The 13347-nt window shown below is 50.4% G+C and overlaps 1 pseudogene; it reads right to left on the bottom strand.

Moving 5' to 3' along the window:
• Positions 1 to 688: 688 nt before the first annotated feature.
• LOC101008077 lies at positions 689 to 7813 on the bottom strand (annotated as a pseudogene).
• Between the last annotated feature and the right edge of the window lie 5534 nt (positions 7814 to 13347).

Raw genomic sequence — 13347 nt, 5'->3', positions numbered from 1 at the left:
GGCTGAGGCAGAAGAATGGCGTGAGCACAGGAGGCGGAGCTTGCAGTGAGCCAAGATGGTGCCACTGCACTCCAGCCTGGGCCACAGAGCGAGGCTCTGTCTCAAAAAAAAAAAAAAGAAAAGAAAAAAAAAAAAGTTGTTTCGCATCTTCATAGTCCCAGGCTGGAGATCACTGTTTTTTTGTTTTTTGGAATCTTATTTCTTGGACCCTGTGTTTGTAAGGCATCAAGACAGAGCCCTCAAGTCTAAGATGGTTGCTGTGGAGACAACCTCTACTGCCCTCTCTTGGTCATCAGACGGGAGGAGTGGTTAGAAGTGCTTGACTCCTTGTGGCACTGAAGTCCAGCAGTTTCTGTCCCAGAATGCTGGGGACAGAGAAACTTTTGGCAGCTTTCTCTTCCTCGAAGTGGGCTGGAAGGCTTACTCTTCCTCGAAGTGGGCTGGAGACAAGGGGGTACACATAGGGACCCCTGTGAAGTACTATAGCCTGGGTGCTGAGCTGGTGAAGAGCTGTCAGGGTGGTCCGCTCACACGGGAGGGAAGCAGTGCCAATCCTATACTAGACATGCCCTGGCTGGAGGCCCTAGCAGCAGAGGCCACCCTGCCCTTTAACTTAGAAAGACATCAAAGGAAGCTGAGAAGCTTAAAGATGGCCCACTGCCTGGGCAGAATTCCACAGAGTTCCACATCGCTTGCAACATCCATTGTATTTGTAGGGGGTCAGGGAACAGTGGAATGAGATGCACAACTGGTGCGAGAGACCAGGTATTACACGTGCCAGGACCCCTAGAACTCCTCACGATCATCCTCACTGTCCAAAGATTCTGTGCCTACTTCATAATCCTTCTCCAGGGCAGCCAGGTCCTCTCCGGCCCAGAGAGCTCCCCTTCCTCCATGCCCTCGTCCACATACCAGTGCATAAATGCCTGCTTGGCATACATCAGGTCAAACTTTGGGTTGAGGCGGGCCCAGGCCTTGGTGATGGCTGTGGTATTGTTTAGCATGCAGACTGCCCGCTGCACCTTGGCTACGGCACCCCTGGGCACCACTGTGGGGGACTGGTAGTTGATGCCAACCTAAGAAGAAACAAAGAAGTATAAGCACCTGGTTCTGTGTTTCCTGGAAGGGTAGTATAGGGATCCCCATAACTGGGGAAGGGGCATTTGTCAACTTGTAAGAAATAAAGATAGAGGAAGATGATCACCACCACAAGGAAACAAACAAGTCTAGAATGAGGGAGCTTCTGCAAGACAAGACTAGTGCCTTCACAGTCACAGTCAAGAAAAAGGGGGCCAGGTACGGTGGCTCATGCCTGTAATCCCAGCACTTTGGGAGGCCAAGGCAGGTGGATCACCTGAGGTCAGGAGTTTGAGACCAGCCTGGCCAACACGATGAAACCCCATCTCTACTAAAAATACAAAAACAATTAGCTGGCCTCGTGGCAGGCACCTGTAATCCCAGCTACACGGGAGGCTGAGGCAGGAGAATTGCTTGAACCCAGGAGGCAGAGGTTGCAGTGAGCCGAGATGGCGCCATTGCACTCCAGCCTGGGGGATGAGTGAGACTTTGTCTCAAAAAAAAAAAAAAGGAAAAAGGGTGGACTCTTATGCTAGGAGACAAATAAGCATAATGCCTGCTCCTTGATTAGATCATGACTGAAAAATTGATTATAAAAAACATTTGTGGGCCGGGCACAGTGGCTCACACCTGCAATCTCAGCACTTTGGGAGGCTGAGGTTGGCTGATCACTTTGAGGTCAGGAGTTCAAGACCAGCCTGGCCAACATGGCGAAACCCCGTTTCTACTGAAAATACAAAAAATTAGCCGGGCGTGGTGGCACATGCCTGTAATCCCAGCGATTCGGGAGGCTGAGACAAGAGAATCGTCTGAACCCTGGAGGTTCCGTGAGGTTGCAGTGAGCTGAGATGGCACCACTGTACTCCACCCTTGGCAAAAGAGCAAGGCTCCATCTTCCCCCACCGCCATCTTCCCGCAAAAGTAGTAAGTTTAAATGGGTCAGTAAAGCAAAAATAAAAGAAACAAACCTAGATGTTAAATCCAGGTAGTGGCTATATGGGTGTTAAATGAACTAGTACCCCTACTTTCCAGTAGCCTAAAAAGTGTTAAAGTTAGGGAAGCTCTCCAATTAGACCTACTTTAACCATTTGTCTACCCAGAATATGTTGTTTTATTTTTTAAGAAACAGGGTCTCGCTCTGTTGCTGAGGCTGGAGTTGGGGGTGCAATCATAGCTCACTGTAGCCTCGACCTCCTGGACCCCGGTGATCCTCCCACCTCAGCCTTCTGAGTAGCTAGAACTATAAGCACACACTAGCACGACTGGCTAATTTTTTTTTATATTTTGTACAGATGGAGTCTCACATTGCCCAGGCTGGTCTCAAACTCCTGGGCTCAAGCCATCCTCCCACCTCTGCCTCCCAAAATGCTGGGATTACAGGCCTGAATCACTGCACCCAGCCCAGAATATATAATACATTTTAGTGTTTCTCATCCTCAAAAAAAAAAAAAAAAAAAAAAAAAAGTCAACGTCCCATTAGTGTCTCTGGGGACAACAAGCTGAGCATGTCCTAACGGCAGTCAGTTCTTCCTGTAAGCAGCTAAAGATCTTCCTAATATGGAAGCAGAAACAGTCTGCTTCCCAAAGATATCCTACCCTGCATTTCCATTTCTGAGCTACAGGACAACTCTTCCACACTAGCAAGCAGCTATTATCCCTGCCTCTCCTCCTGTTGTGGTCATGTCCACAGCAGTGTCATGGGGCAGGAAAATTATATATGTTTTCTAATGCCACAGGTACCGTCTTTAATCTTTCTGGAGCCTTACCCCAGAACAAAACCCATAAACCAAACTAGGTCATATGCCCAGCACCCTGGGAAGGTCAACCGATAACAGGGTGGGGCATAAATGAGTGCTTCTTCCTCATTACTGCAAAAGGAAGAGAACGCATTTACAGACACAGAACACAAGAAGCCTCTGACCTGATCCGCACTTTCCCCATCATCTGATAATGGGTCTCTCTGGCTTCTAAAAGCCATCCCTTCTGAGCAGGAGCCACAGCATGTGGTTATGTCCCTAGCACAAGTGACGAGGAGGCCATTCTCCCCAGTGTGACGGGCAGCCCTAGGGAACGCCTTTTTACCAGGCTAAGTAAAATGAAATGGATACTTTTCCTTTCATCAAGGCAATCTTTTTTTTTTTTTTTTTTTTGAGACGGAGTCTCGCTCTGTCCCCCAGGCTGGAGTGCAGTGGCGCGATCTCGGCTCACTGCAAGCTCTGCCTCCTGGGTTCACGCCATTCTCCTGCCTCAGCCTCCCGAGTAGCTGGGACTACAGGCGCCCACCACTGCGCCCAGCTAATTTTTTGTATTTTTAGTAGAGACGGGGTTTCACCGTGGTCTCGATCTCCTGACCTTGTGATCCGCCCACCTCGGCCTCCTAAACTGCTGAGATTACAGTGTGAGCCACCGTGCCCGGCCTAGGCAATCTTTCAAGTAGAACCCACCCCGGCTTACAGTCCAAGGCCTGGTTTCTAGACCAGCCAAGATCTATCTAGTTAAAGGCATCCTCTGGCAGGGCACAGTGGCTCATACCCGTAACACTTTGGGAGGCCATCGTAGGTGGATCACCCATGCGCAGGAGTCTGAGACCAGCCTGGGCAATATGGTGAAGCCCCACCTCTACAAAAAAATACAAAGTTAGCAGGGTGTGGTGGCACAAACCTGTGGTCCCAGCTACTGAGGAGGCTGAGGCAGGAGGACTGCTTGAGCATTGAGGTCGAGGCTGCAGTGAGCCAAGATCATGCCAGTGTACTCCAACCTGGGTGACAGAGTGAGATCCTGCGCATTTGTTCCTCACACCTGCTCTGTAGGAAACTCCCTTCTCAGCAGGTATACAGGCTATGTGCTAACTACCCTTTACCCCCACTTGCCTTGAAACCTGTGGGATACCAGTCCACAAAACGAATATTCGCTTGGTTTTAATGGTGGCATTCTCATTCCTGGGCACCACTTCTTCACGGCAGAGCATGCAGCAGGCCATGTACTTGCCGTGGTGAGGTTCACACTTGACCATCTGATTGGAGGGCTCAAAGTAGGCACTGGTGATCTCTGCCACTGACAGCTGCTCATGGTAGGCCTTCTCAGCTGAGATAATGGGTGAGTAGGTCACCAGGGGAAAGTGGATGCAAGGATAGGGCATCAGATTGGTCTGGAACACTATGAGGTCCACATTGAGGGCACCGTCAAAACGCAAGAAAGTAGTGATGGAGGACACAATCTGGCTGATGAGCCAGTTGAGGTTGGCATAGGTAGGGCACACGTTGTGGCAGCAGAGATCATAGATGGCCTCGTGGTCTACCATGAAGGCAGTCTGAGTGTTCTAGTGTGGTGTGGGTGGTCAAGATGGAGTTATAGGGTTCTACAGCTGTCATGGACACTTGGGGGACTGGGTAGATAGAAAATTCCAACTTGAGGCTGGGCGTGGTGGCTCATGCCTGTAATCCCAGCACTTTGGGAGGCTGAGGTGGGCGGATCACCTGAGGTCGGGAGTTCAAGACCAGCCTGACCAACACGGAGAAACCCCGTCTCTACTAAAAATACAAAATTAGCCAGGCGTGGTGGCACATGCCTGTAATCCCAACTACTAGGGAGGCTGAGGCAGGAGAATCGCTTGAACCTGGGAGGCAGAGGTTGCGGTGAGCCAAGATCACGCCATTGCACTCCAGCCTGGGCAACAAGAGTGAAACTCCGTCTCAAAAAAAAAAAAGAAAATTCCAACTTGAACTTCTTGCCATAGTCAACAGAAAGCTGCTCCATCACCAGGAAGGTAAAGCCTGAGCCAGTGCCATCCCCAGAACTATGGAAGATCAGGAAGCCCTGAAGCCTGGTGCACTGGCCTGTCTGGAGTAGGAGATAACATCACTACTTTGGCCTACAAAAGTGCTGGGATGGCAACACCCCATCTCTACAAAAAAATACAAAAATTATCTGGGTGTTGTGGTGTGCACCTGTAGTCCTAGCTACTCAGGAGGCTGAGGTGGGAGGACCACTTGAGCCCAGAAGGTGGAGGTTGCAGTGAGTTGTGACTGCACCACTAGTGGCACTCCAGCCTAGGCAACAGAGCAACTCTCTCAAAAAAGGAAAAAAAAAAAAAAAGAGATGAACTACAAGAGGTTTGGAGTTCCTAGGGAAAAGATGACTTGGAAAGGCAGTGTTGTGTATATACAATGGTCGGCATGAGGCAGGACACAGGATTTGCAGTCAGAGAGCCAGGCCCTCTCTGTTTTGTTGCCGTGCCCCCTAGTTACAGCAGAGTGGGAGTGGTGGTGGCGTCCTGTTGAACATACAGATTACCAGGCCTCACCTCAGACTGGAACCCAGGAACCTGCAGCTTTAACAAGTACCCCACGTGATTCTCATATAGCTGTTCCTTGGGTAAGAAAATCATCAGTCTATACCAGACACATGGGTAGTGACAGTATAAAAGAAGTCTAACGCTAGGAGGTTTTGTTTTGTTTTTGTTTTTGTTTTTGAGACAGAGTCTCGCTCTGTCGCCCAGGCTGGAGTGCAGTGGCGCCATCTCGGCTCACTGCAAGCTCCGCCTCCTGGGTTCACGCCATTCTCCTGCCTTAGCCTCCCGACTAGCTGGGACTACAGGCACCTGCCACCGCATCCAGCTAATTTTTTGTATTTTTAGTAGAGACGGGGTTTCACCGTGTTAGCTAGGATGGTCTTGATCTCCTGAACTCGTGATCTGCCCGACTCAGCCTCCCAAAGTGCTGGGATTACAGGCATGAGCCACTGCGCCCGGCCCCTAGGAGGTATTTTATTTTCATTCTTGAGGAAGGGAGCACAGAATCAGGTCACTTCCAAGTCCTCAGTCTCTACTGAGCAGCAGAGAGTAGTCTAGGCAATCCCTCTACGCAACAGCGCCAAAGTCCTGGCTCACAGGTAGCCTCACTCGTAGTTCTCAGTGCCTCAGATAGGGGAAGGGTGAACTGGAGAAATGGTTGAGCACTAAACAGGAGCCCCTCCCACCTGGACAGATCTGCGTAGGAGTCTAAGAACGGCAAGCTGAGCTGCTGTAGAGATAGATCAAAGGTCAAAGAAGGTTTGGATCAGACAGACCTGGCAAAGTGAGGAACCACCAGGGCAGAAGCTTGAGTCCACAAACTCAAGGCAGAGCAGGTTATTCAGGCTTCCAACTCTAGAACTGCACCCAGGACAGAAAACATGTATCCCCTTAGGAGAGAGTGAATGGACTGAGAGGCCAGAGGAATGATGTCAGGTGCCAGCCCACGCTGTGGTTGCCTCCCAGCCAGGAAGAGGGTTAAGGATGCAATGACCTCCTGTAGGTGCCGGAGGCCTGCTCGCCAGTTTTCCGATTCGCTCCAGCACCAAATCGATGATCTCCTTCCCCGCAGTGTAGTGGCCACAGGCATAGTTGTTGGCAGCATCTTCCACGCCAGATACCAGCTGCCCAGGGTGGAAGAGCTGCCTATAAATGTCAGTTCTTACCCCATCCTGAGGGGAAGAAAGAACAAAGGTAAAACAAGCTGGTTCATCCCCAAGGGAACGCCAGACACCAGAACCTTTGCTGCTAAGCCTCCCCAGGTACAACTGCCCAACAGAGTGATGATACACGGCGTCCCAGAGGCCCACTTCTTTTTCTTTTCTTTTCTTTTTTTTTTTTTTTTTTTTTTGAGACAGAGTCTCGCTCTTGTTGCCCAGGCTGGATGCAATTGCACGATCTTGGCTCACCACAACCTCCTTCTCCCGGGTTCAAGCAATTCTCCTGCCTCAGCCTCCCAACCAGAGACCCACTTCTAAGGCCGGGTCCTGCCTAGGCCTGAGACGGGGAGAGCAGGTGGCACCTTCAGTGGTCCCTTCCCTCTGATCACAGCCACTTCATTGTGCTGGGTGAGGAATCAGAGTGGTGTTAAGGAGAATCTCATTTCACTTTTGAATGGGGTAAGAATACAGCCCAATGTAAATTTTCACCACAGAAAGAGAAAAAAGAAAAAAAGAATACAGACTAATGAAGAAACCCAGTCTACCATTTAACATCTAAAATAACAGCTTTAAAAAAACAGAGGAGGGGTAGAATTGTCATGATTAGGTAACTGAGGAGATCCAGATGCAGAAGGGAGGAAGCAGGAAAGCCCCCGGAAGCCAGCAACAGCCAAGTTCACACAGGCCCACATCCTACGTGGGGGCCTATTTCAGTTAAGGCCGAGCAGGGGGCCATTATGAATGTTCTCGGCTCCCTGCTTCTTACGTAACAGGCTGCCCTCAAGAGTCTGAGGACACTGAAAAGCAAGTTTTAAATTTCTGCTTTTACATCTGCTCCTTTCTGCAGTCTGCATTCTAGGCCTGATCCCTGACTCCTATCTGGCAGTTTCCTGGCAGAGCTGTGCTAATGATCTTCCTCTCAATACAGGAAGCCTCCAGGACCCCCTCTGAGGACACAGTCTAGACAAAAGCAATAGACTTCAGACTTCAGTGCCGTTCATGGCAGGGGACTGCTTGCATCTCAAGTATTTTCCCCTTAAACAGACATTGGCACTAGCAAAAACTATGGCCTAGGGGAAGGGGCACCCACTCCTCCATCCACTCACCTATGACAGCAAGTTCCAGGTCCACAGACAGCCCAGGACGCATGCTTGCCAGGCTGGGTCTCCCTGAAGAAGGTGTTGAAGGAGTCATCGCTGCTCCCCAGGGCCTTGTGGCTGGGCATGGTGCCACTGCGCTGGGTGTCGTGCTCCAGGCAGTATAGCTCCCAGCAGGCATTGCCCATCTGCACTCTGGCCTGGCCCACATGGATGGAGATGCACTCACACCGCGAGGGTGAGCCCTGAGTGGTGCAGAGCGAAAGGTGGGGACCTGAAAAGCCTTCTCTGGGAACATCCCTCGTCTTTCCTCCCTAAAGGCTGAAACTTAGTGTTACCTAGTCCAAAGTTCAGACGACTGGCCGGGTGCAGTGGCTCACACCTACTTATAATATAATCCCAGCACTCTGGGAGGCCGAAGCAGGCAGATCACCTGAGGTCCGGAGTTCGAGATCATCCTGCCCAACATGGTGAAACCCCGTCTCTACTAAAAATACAAAATTAGCCGAACGTGGTGGTGGGCGCCTGTAGTCCCAGCTACTTGGGAGGCTGATGCAGGAGAATCACGTGAACCCAGGAGGCAGAGGTTGCAGGGAGCTGAGATCACAACACTGCACTACAGCCTAGGCGACAGAGAAAGACTCCATCTCAAAAAAAAAAAAAAAAAAAAATCAAACCAAAGAACCAAAATCCAGAAGACCCAGTTCTCTTTCCAGGCCTTCCCATACTTTAAGCCAAACCACCTCCAGGCCCTCATTTTCCTTCATTCACTCAGAGTTTAAGGTGGTCATGCCTAGGTTTCTGGGGCAGGAACTAGAGAAAGCCAAAACCAAACAGCCAAATCCCACTGCACAGTGTCCTCCTTGCTGTTTGGGGTGGCTTGGGAAAGCTCAGAGTCCTGTATTCCAAGACAGGCCCACCAAGAGCTTCTAGACTCAAGCACCGGGGCCTAGAAAAGGAGGTCTCCCATGGCAGTGACTATCTCCTCAGCATCCCAAAAGGGCAGAAGACTAAGTTCAGACCTGTGGATCAACTGAGGAAGCAGCCTTGCAGTTAGAGCTAGCCTTCTGAAAGCTCACCCACAAACTCCCCTTTTTGGGGGACAGGCACCTATCCTAGACACCTGTCCTGCCAACTGCAGTACAAGCAAGCAAATTCATGCATGCAAGTACTCCTTAATTAAGCATCACAGCGGAGACCAAAAGACACACCCCACCTTTCGACTCTTTTCACTCAGGTAACTCCTATGATGGATAAACCCTCCCTCCCATCTTCTGGTCCTTCACCCCAACCCACAGTCTAGGGGGATCAATTTAAAAGGGCTGCACACCTCCCAGATATTGAAGGGATCTTCTAGGGTGACAGTAGGCAACAGTTTAACAGTCTTAGGAACTACCCTCCAAGACAGCCTCAGAGCCTTTAAGGGGGCTCAGAGTAGAGGCAGTGATCAAGAGGTTTCTGGGGTGCACAGGGAACTCTGTGTACCCACCTCAAGTTCTTAGGGTTTTTTGTTGTTGTTGTTGTTTGTTTGTTTGTTTGAGACAGATTCTCGCTGTCTCCCAGCCTGGAGTGCAGTGGCGAGATCTCAGCTCACTTGCAAGCTCCGCCTCCCAGGTTCAAGCGATTCTCCTGCCTCAGCCTCCTGAGTAGCTGGGACTACAGGCGCCCGTCACCACGCCCGGCTAATTTTTTGTATTTTTTAGTAGAGATGGGGTTTCACCGTGTTAGCCAGGATGGTCTCGATCTCCTGACCTTGTGATCCGCCCGCCTCGGCCTCCCAAAGTGCTGGGACTATCGGCGTGAGCCACCGCGCCCGGCGTTTTGTTTTGATTTTTTTGAGACAGAGTTTCACTCTTGTTGCCCAGGCTAGAGTGCAATGGCACGATTTCCGCTCACCGTAACCTCAGCCTCCCGGGTTCAAGAGATTCTTCTGACTCAGCCTCTGGAGTAGCTGGGATTACAGGCATGCGCCACTACGGCCGGATAATTTTGTATTTTTAGTAGAGACGGGTTTCTCCATGTTGGTCAGGATTGATCCGCCCGCCTCGGCCTTCCAAAGTGCTGGAATTACAGGCGTGAGCCACCGCGCCCGGCCAGTCAAGTTCTCAGTTTTAACAGAGGGACCTTAAGTCCTTGGGTAGCAAACAGGAGAAAACTCAAGAACACTGTTTTCTAGGCCCCAAGAGCTTACAGGAATCCCTAGTCAAGTATGGGACTAAAGGTCGAGGACCTCTACCTCTGGCAAGAGTCGGGCGTCCAGGACAAAGACATTCAGGGAAACAGGTTCTGAACTGGAGAAACCTGTTAGAGCTTCCCAATCATCCTGGGCCCTGCCTCCTATGCGGGAGTATGATCTCAGAGGGAGGCGGGGACCGCAGCTACAGGCGGGCACTTCTTTGTCCAGGACCGCAGCGGGAGAAATATGGGGCAGGTCCTAGATCCCCTCCAGGCTCCTGAGCGCGCTCCGCCGCAGAGCAGACTCTGCTGCCCGACCTTGCGCGCAGCGCACAGGCGACCCCACCACGTTCTCGCCCGCACTTTACTGCTCGCCAGCCTCCCTAGTCCTGCAGCGCTTGTGGAGCGCTCAGAACGTTTCTAGCTCGCACCGCCTCCCGCAGGGGAAGTAGGGTAGAAAAGTTGTGCCGGGACTCCTCGGGCGTCCCAGTGCTTTCTGCAGAGCCCATTTTCGCCCTGAACGTCCAAACACCCCTGGCATCCCCGCGCAGCCCACCCCACACCCTGGACTGCCGGGTCGCCCTTCCTTTCTGCGCTGCGGGACCTTCCCACCGACCCCCCGAGCGCCCCTGGCATCCTCGCCATCGTGCAGCACCCTCCCCCGCACAGCATCCCTCACCACCATGGTTGATCCAGTAGTTGAAGTTGGTGGAGAGTCGCTGACTGCAGACACTCCTCCGGTCTTCAACAACACTACGAATCCCAACGCGCGGTTGCTGGCTGGCCTTATAAATCCCCGAAGGGCCGCCGGTTGTGCCTCCCAGCGGGGGCTCCCATTGGGTCGCAGCTAGACAGAGGTCGTCCCCCACGCGACTCTCACTGGGCCAGGCCCCCACCGAGGCCCGCCCCTCTCTCCGCTATTGGCCGGCCGCTTAGGAAACATCCCCGCCGCAGAGGGTCATTGGGCAGTTTGTACAGCCAAAAGGAGGCAGAGTCTCGGGCGTCCGCGTCCTCCCGGCTAGCTTGACCCTCTGCTCTGTTGGGGTGAGGGCTGGGTCTAAGAGGTGGAATCTTTGGGGAAACACTTTCGTTCTGTTTTGGTTTTAGGACTTTACACCAGTGACGCCGCGGACCTGATTCGAAAAATGTGTCCGCCTTGGAGGAGGGTGCATACTTAACTTCAAAAACCACTAGAGAGGGAAAGGTGCTGTGAAGAGAACCGACGGCTGGGAGCTTCCAGAGCGGGACAAAATGCGGCTGGGGTGGATGGCATGGGCAGACAGGCATGGGAAAGGACACTGCAGGCGCCAGTAGTTGACGTTTACTTCCCTTTTGACCGAAGCAACTGCTAAGGTTCAGGTGACTCAGATTCCTGCAAGAGCAAGGGGTCCGGGCTGGCCAAAGCAGACTGAGGGGGGCCTGTGGGGTGGAGGTGAAAAGGAGGCGTGGGACCTTCAATGCTAGGCTGGAGAGTTTGCATATAATTTCCCTGGCATATAATTTCAAACCATCGAGGGGTTTTGAGCAGAGGAGTGATGCGATCACTGCAGCATTCTGAGCAGTACTGAGATGTTACTTGTGCATTATTTTTTCCAGTGATGGTTTCATATTGTTCCATGCTAAACAGCATTCACATACTTTTCCCTTTTTCCAAACTTTTCCTTAGCTGAGATGTTTTACTTCCAAATACCTTAGTGTAACAAATTAGCGCCTTTCCTTTTGGGAGGGTTAATTAGTGTTTGGTTTATCAAATGATTGGCCACCCCGCCCAGTGATTACCCTTAGTATTCGTGAGGCACATTCCAGAGGAACCCAAAGCATCGCCATCTCCCATTCATCCCCACTTCCCGTGGACAGGTGATTGCATCCAGCTGGTATAGAATCAGGCTTGGAGACTTGAATTACCTGAGGAAAATCTGCAGCTGATATGACTTTCTGCTGACAGAACTCAGCAAGACCTTGTCATTGGCCAGTGTGACATCAGACCAGCTGTCCCCTGGATGCCTGCACCCATTTTTACACAAGACTCTAGCCATGTCATTCAAAACTGTCCTGAAATGTTTTGAAACGAAAAACTTAAAAGAAGGTTTAAATCCAGGGTGCAGAGGTTAACTTCAAAGTCTGAAAAGTATTATTTGGTCTCAACCCTTGTTAATGGGCTTCATGAGGCTGCCAGCTCTAAAGTGATGCCTCTGGTTAGGGGATAAGGTGAGAGAATGTGGGGAAACATCCAAATAAGTGCTTTTTGTAAACCTCATATATAAAAAGAGTTAAGACACGGCTATTCATTGGCTGTCACTACCCCTAGCAAACAACTCAAATGTTGCATTTGAGTTGTTGCCTTTGACTGAAGGCAGGCCTATCAATGATTAAAATAAAGCTACCTAGTAATAAACTCAAAACATCATAAACTCAACACTATCATCTCTTGCTTGCCTCACCTCATGAAGCACTCATTCTACCTGCTGGTAGAGCCAGCCAGTTAAAAATGTCTTTTCATTCCTGACTTGACTCTAACCCAGGGATTATAAATGCATTTGAAACAGTGACATTCAGTGTTATTTATGGAAGTTACACAATCCCCCACCCCTGCCATTGGCAGTATACTTCTTTAATCAAACTGATTAAAACTAATCCTCTTAGAAGCTATTTGGAGTTATTTCTGTTATCCAGACTGCCTTCTAGCTTAGAGTTTTATTTCGAACTTTTCCTCCTCCTCTACTCTACATCACCCTACTTAACTCCTTTGCCATTACAGGCACACCATTTTCACACACCTCTTCAGGAATTTAAAATATTCCAAAATTCAGAGAGTCTCATTGTTGCTGGAAAAAGGGGTCCAATCCAGACCCCAAGAGAGGGTTCTTGGATCTCACGCAGGAAGGATTTCAAGGCGAATCACAGAGTGCACAGTAAGAGGTAGTTTATTGAAAGCTACTCAGTTACAGAGTAAGGCGTCCTCAGAAAGCAAGAGGAGGAACGTACCATCCCTGTTTTAAACTCTTCTTATGTAGGGGTCTTACCTATGTTAAAGCTAAGTTATGTCTATGTGCTGGTGGGCTGACAACATGACAATTTAGAAGTTTGTTGATTGAAAGAAAGTTATCCTTGGCATTTGAGTGTGTAAGTACCTCAAAGCATGATTATAACTATCTTAAAAGCATATACTGTTACTCAATATCAGGACATCTGGACATTCTGCTGTCATAGGAGTTTGTCCTCACAGGCATTACTAAACTGATTCCTTAGCCTAAACATCTTATGGCCACGGGTGGTGACTGGCAAGGAATGTGCCTTGCTGGTTTTAGATGGAGTTGATTTTTTTGTTTGTTTGTTTGTTTGTTTTTTGAGACGGAGTCTTGCTCTGTCGCCCCGGCTGGAGTGTAGTGGTGTGATCTTGGCTCACTGCAACCTCCGCCTCCCGGGTTCACACCATTCTCCTGCCTCAGCCTCCCAAGTAGCTGGGACTACAGGTGCCCGCCACCACGCCCAGAGAATTTTTTGTATTTTTAGTGGAGATGGGGTTTCACTGTGTTAGCCAGGATGG

The sequence above is a fragment of the Papio anubis genome, chromosome 1 (genome assembly GCF_008728515.1).
Source record: "Papio anubis isolate 15944 chromosome 1, Panubis1.0, whole genome shotgun sequence".
NCBI classification, from domain to species: Eukaryota; Metazoa; Chordata; class Mammalia; order Primates; family Cercopithecidae; genus Papio; species Papio anubis.
The sequence above is the reverse complement of the archived record's forward strand: the minus strand, read 5'-3'. Positions and strand labels throughout refer to the sequence as shown.